Source organism: Miniopterus natalensis, chromosome 4, assembly GCF_054644295.1.
Source record: "Miniopterus natalensis isolate mMinNat1 chromosome 4, mMinNat1.hap1, whole genome shotgun sequence".
In the NCBI taxonomy this organism is placed as follows: Eukaryota; Metazoa; Chordata; class Mammalia; order Chiroptera; family Miniopteridae; genus Miniopterus; species Miniopterus natalensis.
In genome coordinates, this window is record NC_142084.1 from 90,588,574 (window position 1) to 90,597,089 (window position 8,516).

Here is an 8,516-nt window from a genome sequence, read left to right on the forward strand (position 1 = left end):
CAGGTCCGTGGTGGGTGAGGGTAGATGGAGCCGGAGGCCCACGTCCAGAAGGTTACTTCACCTGGAGGTAACATTCTTTAAAACTTCATAATTAGAAGTACGATCTTATTTTCAAATGCAGTTGTCCAAATACACTGTTAGACATACACATAGTCTGTTACATAAAATATTAATAAGCAACTACTGCTTTTTAAAATATTGTTTTGTCTTTATTTTTTATCTACTTAGTGCCTTAAATTTTTTTTTTAAGTGGCATTTGCCTCAGCCGTGGAAAGGCTTTAGTCTTTAAGATTGGTTTAAAACAAAGCTCAAATACTCAACTAGAAGATAGCTCTCAGAGGTCCCTTTGAACCTCAAATGAGCCCATCTCCCTGTTACTCAATGTGCTGATCTCTAGTTATTTTTAATCAACTTACGATTCTCCGTCCCAATCCCAATTCATTATGTTTTTGCTTTTGCCTCCTTCCAAGATCTAAGAAGTCAGCAATTTTTTTTTATTTTTTAATTCAAAATACATTGATTTTACCTCATTGTAAGCCCTTTATCTCCATTTCTGCTATAATATCCAAGCCCCCATAGCCTCACCTCTGAGGCATCTTTAGCTAACCACTGGTTTTTCTTCGGAGTGCCTAGGCCAGTCCCTCTTCTACCCATCTGTTTTGGTTTCTTCTGTGTATCATAACAAATTTTCACAAACCGGGTGGCTTAAAACAACAGAAATGCGTTCTCTCACAATTCTGAAGACCGGAAATCTGAAATCAAAGTGTCAGCAGGGCCATATCCCCTCTGAAGGCTCTAGGGAAGAATCCTTTCCTTCCTTTTTCTTTCTTCTAGTGGCTCCTACGAGTCCTTGGCATCCCTTGTCTTGTAGACACATCACTTCAATCTGTGCATTTATCTTTGCATCTCCTTCTTCTCTGTGCCTCCATCGCCTCTGTGTCTGTATGTCTGCTGGCATGTCCTTTGCTTTCACATGCATCAGTCATTGGATTTGGGGTCTACCCTAATTCAGTATGACTTCATCTTAACCAATAACATCTGCAAAGATCCTATTTTCAAATAAGGCCACATTCCAAGGTTCTGGTGGACTTGAATTTGGTGAGAACACCTCAACCCACTATACCATCCAAATGTCTTGCCAAATGACCCACTGGGATAACTAGCATACCTAGGAAAACAGCAGGTGCAGTGGCCTACCTTCTGCGGTTAAAGGTATCTGATGGCCTGACAGATGTGGAGACGACAGCAAAGGCATGTAAAATAAATGATGGGAAACTAAGACTGAGAGACACAGACACAAAGTCGTCTCGGCATGTCTTCTCTGTAGGCCCAATATTGCCCCAACCAAAGGCTCAGCTGCATTTCACACCTGCCCCAGCATAGAGACCGGCCTCATCATGACCCAGGGTGCAGGAAAGGGTGCCAAGCAGGGACTGGAAGCAACTGTGAAAACATGGGACATCTTCTTGGAGCATCAAGTGTACTCCGTTGTAAGTTATTGAAAATAATACTTTAGGTTAAAATAAATATGACTAGCCTGGTCGGCGTGGCTCAGCGGTTGAGCATTCACCTAGGATCCAGCAGATCGTGTTTTGATTCCTGGTCAGGGCACATGCCCGGGTTGCGGGCTCGATCCCCAGTCGGGGGTGTGCAGGAGGCAGCCGATCGATGATTCTCTCATCACTGATCTTTCTATCTTTCTCTCCCTCTCCCTTCCTCTCTCTGAAATCAATAAAGATATATTTTTAAAAAATAAAATAAAATAAACAGGACTAGTTTTTAAACATTTAAAAATTTTAGTTTTTAATTCCTAGGCCTTCAGGGTTTTTCATTACTCAGGATGCTCATTCACCCTCTCCTGACATGAGGGTAATTTCTTCAGAAAAAGTCTCTAATTCATTCTGTATAACCACAATCAGATTTATCTCAACATGCTTGCCATGTAGTAAAACTTCAATAAAGATTTTTTTGGATTAATAAACCACTCTAAGAAATTGCTTTGATTTTTCCAGTCCCAAACCAAGAAACTGCTCCAGAGCGCTTCATTTTTTATAGAGGCCCAAGTCACTTTCTTGATGTTTAAATCTCTTTGCAGGCTCGCCTCCGTCATCTCCCCTGAGCTCTTGACCAGTTTCCCGCTGCCCCAAAGCCAGCAGGAGCGAGGCGCCTCTGCCTGCGAGAAGCCTGTGTACCCAGAGCCTGAGCGCAGGGCTTTGCAGAGCCCGAGGGGCAGCATCTTAGAGAGGAGCTTCCAGGAAAATGAGTTTATGTTCACTGCTTGTTCTTCAGCCTAGTAACCCCCGCCCCTCTGCAAACTCGGCTTATAGGCAGGAGGATCTGTACGCAGCGGCCTTCTCAGTGACTGTTCTGCCACCGCCTCCTGTCCCTGGCGCCCCTCTTTCTGCCCCGATTCCCCTCCGCTCCTCCGGGCTCCACTCCCTGTTCTCCTTCATCCACGGGGGACCCGGACGGCTCCTGCGGCCAAGTCATTGGTCCTGTTTGATAGCTTCTCAGGCTATTGGGTGTGTGTCTGAGCTTGAGCGTTCCCAACTCCTGACATTAAGTCACCCTAACCCTTTCCCCTTTACTCACCCAGGTGCAAGTCACTGAGCAGGGGCTGGGTGCTCACCCCCTAGCCGCCCCCGTTCCTTCCTTAGCTGTGACAGCCCCAGGCCCTGTGAACCGGAGGCGCCAATGCAGCGGTTCTGACCACCCGCACGGAGGAGTTTTGTGCCTCTGTCCCCCCAGCAGCCGGGAGACGGGGGCTGGTTCAGGAAGTCGGGGTTCCGGAGACGGCTGACTCAGGGACACGGGCTGCTCAGGGGGTGACTGCGCCACCCCCCCCGGAGCTGTCGTCTTTTCTGAGCTTGTCAACGCCACGTCTGCCTGCGCTCCGGAATTTGGGATTAAGGAAGAGAGGACACGGAAGGGAAACAACTTTCTTTTAAAGCTCAATCTGGAAGTTGCACACGTATCTTCTCAGTGACCCAAAGAGAGTCACGTGACCTGGCTTTAAGGGAAATGCCGTTTCTAACTGGGGATTTCATTTCTAAATGGAAAAGGGAGATACTGGTTCCAGGGAACATTTCGTCAAACCTGCCTAGTTCCTATGCGCTTTGACAGTTGCCGCCTGGCCTCAACTCCTTGATGACTTCAGCAATAATCTACATTCTTTACTTGCCACTCACTGTACAATGCATTTAATTACCGTAAAATATGTATCCTAACGGTATATATGTACTTGAACGCTAAATGAAATTTTTGAACATTAGGGCAGGAGTTATTCATGTCATATACTTCAAGTCAGTTAGCACATAGTAGGCACTCAATAAATGCTTCCTAGTTCAAGCAACGTGTTAGCACAGAGTTGGGGATATTATGCATACTTGGTTGCTTTTTCTGGTACTTAAATGTGTTTCAAAGTTGAGCTTTTTCATTAATATTCAAGAGAGAGAACTGTTATCTTAAAGCAAACTAAACTTTGCTAGCTTCAAAAGAAGAGATAATAAACTATGGAACCCACTAAGGGCGAGTGTCTTTGAAGTGCGCGTAGAGGAAAGAAAAATTAATCACCAGCATTAACCGTTTCCTGGCGGCTGAGAGGGAGCACTGTCTTTGCAGAAAGGAATCATTCCCTTCGACGAGCGCTCGGAAGATTGGCTAAGAGAGCCACGGAGGTCAATGGCCTGCACAGCCAGCTCTGGACACCGGGGCGTAAGCGGGTGTGACCCAGGAGACCCGGACGCTGGGAAACGGACGGACCACTGCGCGGGAAATGGAAAATACGAATCTGGAGGTCACCCGCCTTCATCAGGGTGAATGATGAGAGCTGGGTCATGTGGCAAGCGCTGCTTTTTTCCCTACTCAATTCATTTTTTTCTCGCTACACTTAGGACTTCTCAGTGAAGTCTTTGTGAACTTTGTCTGTAGTTGTCTGGCGGCACCTGTGCGGAGCCCCGCTCTCTGGCCATCGTGATGGACCATGTGCCTACAGAACAAACACGTAGGCTGACCTAAGAGATCGGCTACCCTTTGTCTCTGAAAGTGAAAATGTTCTGTGAAAGGGGAAAAAAACACAGAAAAGCAGTTTCTGTACAATGGAAATTGTTTTCGGTTGACTTAGTAGCCAATAGGGGGGTAATGCTCTAATAGCACCGCTAACTTCAATCAATAGTAGATGACACAGGGCGGCTGTGGCCCTGCCCTCCTGCCTGGGATTCGATGGGCTTCTCAGTGAACAAGGTGATCCAAGGAACAGGAACGTCTCTCCCGCCCCACCGGCGGACACAGTAGAGTGTGCAAGAGCTGGGGCTCGGGGTCAGACTGATGGGGCTCTGACCTCCGCCCCCGAGCCCCGGAGCCGCAGGGCTTTGTGCACATCGCCGCGTCGCCCTAAGCCTCAGCTCCCTCTCTTATAAAGCGGGAAGGACAAGAGCATCCACCTTCAAGCGATTGCCCTCAAACACGTGACCGTCTCACGGGAATCCGTGCTTCCCTGCCCCTCCTCTACCCTGCTTTCGTTTTCCAGTCTTCCTGGCCACCTTCAGCATCGGACACTACTGAAGCCACCATAAGCACTGGAAATAGTAAACTCAGGTAACGTCGCTCATCTGCACAGGACTCCGGTGATTTCCCGTTTGCTCAGAATAAACAAAATCCTCCCCCGGGCCTATAAGGCTGCAGAATGCATTGGCCATGGTCCCCTCCCTGACCCACCTCCAGCTGTGCTTATCTCCCCATGTGGCTTTGTGCCTGAAACACTCCCTCTCCCCTCCCTGTCTCTGTTTCGGTGGGTAGCTCCTTATAAATTTGAGAGGAACTCCCATGTCTCTACACCTTTTTCAGACCATCCTTCTAAACAGCTCCCTCACATTTACTGTCGGATACATCACCTCATTTAATCTCTCCAAGAGCATATGTCACTATCTTAAATCATCTTGGCCGCTTATTTGTCTACGTGTTAGGGGCCCTCTCTCCCCTGTTACCTGTTTTCCCAACCCTCGAAGGAATGCCTGGGACACAGGCACTCAATAAACGCTGGTGCAGTTAAGGAATGAGGAAAGGAATGAGTTGATCCCTAATAGATGTGTGTTACAAATTAGTCGAAATAATGCAAAAAAGCACGTATTGTCTTGTCGGACACATAGTAAGTGCTCAAGAGACGCTAGTGACTATTGTTAGGAACTATACCACCTACCCACCTCCCATCTGCAGGCTCTTTCCATCTGTGGTTTGTTCCGATTCTACTGACAACGTTCTTTCCCTGAACCTGGGGATTCACAACGTGAAACACGGTTTCGAGAGTCTGGGTTATAGGAACTAAGGAGCAGTGACCGTCATTCATGCTTATTAAATCAGTCATGGTGTGGGGCTGTATCTGTGGAAAGCACTGCTGTTGGGAGTGAGACACTGACTGGTGCGAAGTAGGGAGCAATATAAGCTTTGGCATAATTCAGACCTACGTTCCAATCCCTGCTCTCTTGACACTGACATTTTCTATCTATGTGAGTTCCAGAAATTTACTTAAAGCTCCAATCTTTATAATGTTCCCTCTTAGGCACCCAGTCGAGCCTGATACCTAGGACTGTTAATAATGCTAATAAATGATGTTTGTGTGCTTAACCAAACTTCCAAGTGTTCCAAATACCTTTTCAGCTTAAAATAACGTCAGGGTCACTATCTCCAACTTGTAAATGCTGGGTGAAGTTAGATGAAGGTGGAATTGGCTTCTCGCCACCACCACCCCTTCCCCAAAGGACAAAACTGACCTTGACAATCTCACCGACTGTGAGGCTAGACCGCCAAGCTGGTGAAGAGAGAATCTTCCTGAAGCAGAAAGCTGATGCAAACCTACCTCACGGTCAGGCAGGCTTCAGCATTGTTGGAAATAAAGACATTGCCATTTTCACGGCAGAGAACTATACCCCTGCAGGGTGGGGAAGACAGTCATTGAGAAAGTAGGTAAATGAAATAATCACCCCTTTAGGTCTCCTCTGTGTACCATTTACTGCAGACTTAGCTTGGCCTCAAGGATGTGCTGTGTGGGGAATTAGAAACTCAGGTCTCCCTAGACCATGTTGTAGGGGGCGTGGACTGATTTTAAACAATATTCTTGGCTATGCTGATGATACTTGGGATATTTTAAAACCAGCCCGGTTTGGGGGGCAAAGGCTGAGTTCAGACCAGTCTTAACCATCCAGGATTTTAAAAAATTAACATCACTCTTGGGGAGGAACATTTGAGACGTAAAACACTCTGTTTAAGGACTCATCGGAACACTTAGAATGCGTGTCAAGAATGGCCATTCATCCCGTAGTTTTAAGTATTTACCATGGGCCGTTATATAAAGATAACTAAGACACAGAGAATGCAGTCAATGGTGATAACAGTGATTGGGAGAAGAGATTTAAAGTTAAACAGAAATTTCAATTAAAAATGTAAGAGTAGAAAGCAGATGTGTTAAGCACCCGTAGGCACTGACTGGGTCCTGAGCGGCGCCTTTACTGGGGCTACGCTGGTAAGACATAGATCCCAACTGGGAACAGGTGGATTAACAGCTAATCATGTCATGGGACTTGTGTTAAGTAAGTTTGGTGAAGGAAAACTGGGGTTGCTGTGAGAACTAGACTAGTCATACAGTATTCAAGTGCCTACCTCTCCTCTTGGTAATGACAACAGGGACATCCAAGTAGAGAGCATTAGATCTTAGGCCGGGAAAAGAAGCATGAGTGATGGACTGGCTCAGGAAAACCGACCCCCTAATACTCCCTCCAGCCCCCCTATTTTGCATAAGAAACACAGGATCTGCCCCAAGGCACACTTTTTTTCTCTTACTGCCGAAAGTTAATACTTTTTTTTTCCTCTCCATTTTTTTTTTTAATAAAAATTCATGGTTAATACAATTAGGCACATTTATATTTTTCTAAAGATTTTAAAAAGTTATTCAGTATCACCTACATATCTAAGTATTCTCCAGCTATTCAATTTTAAATTTATCTTTCTTTTTTCAATTGAATCTTTTCTTAGTAGGCAATTAAGGAGTGGTTTAGAAGTGGCATTTGAAACCCACTGTACTTTTTATCCAACTAGAATTCATCATTCTCTCAGTTAATGCGTATGAGACATTTAAATTTTAAAAGATGGCCTCGCTGGTTGTACTTGACACCAAGAACAGGCGGGAGCTGAAATCCTGAAAGGTACCACACCATGTTATCAAATGCTCTTTTCCCTTCTGGTTAGTATTACTTACATTGTGCAAACGTGTTATGCAAAATATTCCTAAAACCAATTCTGCATCTTTGCCTCAGGTTCATACAATATTCATTGCAAGTTTTACAAAAAAAGAAATTAATTTAGTATAAAAATCAAGCATTTTAAAAGGCCCGTGTATACCAATGCAACAACATTCCAAATGGAAGCTCAGAAACAGGAGGAAGCAGCTGAAATCAGCATTTCCATACATCTTATTTAATTACGTGGGCAGATGTGTCTATGTTTATGTTTCTGGCACAGCAACATCACGTGAAAACCTAGACGTGAGAAACTCTGCCTCTTGCTAGTTTCATGGCCTTGGACAAGTCACTGTACATCAACCGATTTCATTTCCCTCAGTCATTTAAATGGCGCTGCTAATGCTAATGCCAGATGATTTATAAGGTTGTTTTAAAATGAAATCAAATTGTTTGAAAATGAAACATGTTTTGCAAACTGAGAAAGGGCTCTGTAAATCTGACTCACCTAAATTATCATGAGTCAGTTTCTCTGACCTGTGAGTAGATATGTGGAGAATCTGATAAACATATTTATGTGATCACATCCAAAGGCAAAGCAATCATTTTTTGTCACTTGGCTGGGCCAGAGAAACGAGTTAATGTTTTTATTTGCACACAATAATGTGAATTTCCCAAAGTTTCTGCAAGTTTAGAGAGCATTTCTTCTATAACTTATTAAACAGGTATGTAGGAGTTCCCTGAATCTTCTATAATTTTAATATTTGAGACTTATAAGCTTAATATTTCCAATGTTGCAATTATATGGGTTGGAAAGGATTACATGATTGTGAATCACCTTATATAAGCAAATTTTTAAATGAATTCTTATTGTGTACTTTATCTTATAATCCTGAGATACAAAATTACATCAGATGCTTCATCTTTTGGGAAGATTTTTTTACTATTATTAATCCCTAGTGCAAATCATAAAATTAACTTTTCCTTTTTTATTTTTCATTTTCAACTTAAGCTGCTTTGCTTATTGACTTTTGTGCTTTACGAGTTAGTTTCTAGACAATTTATTTTTATCAGGTAGGGAATTCACGTTCTTTGTCCAGAGTCTCCTGGAGTGATCGTTCCACTGGGAAGTCTTGCAGGCCCTGTCAATTCTTTCTCATGACCTGATTTCATGCTATTGGATTATTCTGCCCTTTGGCAATTAGATATATTTTGGTCTGAAAGTAAGATTATCACTAAGTAAGTGAACGTTACTAATAAGCCATTATTTATTTGCATCAACATTAT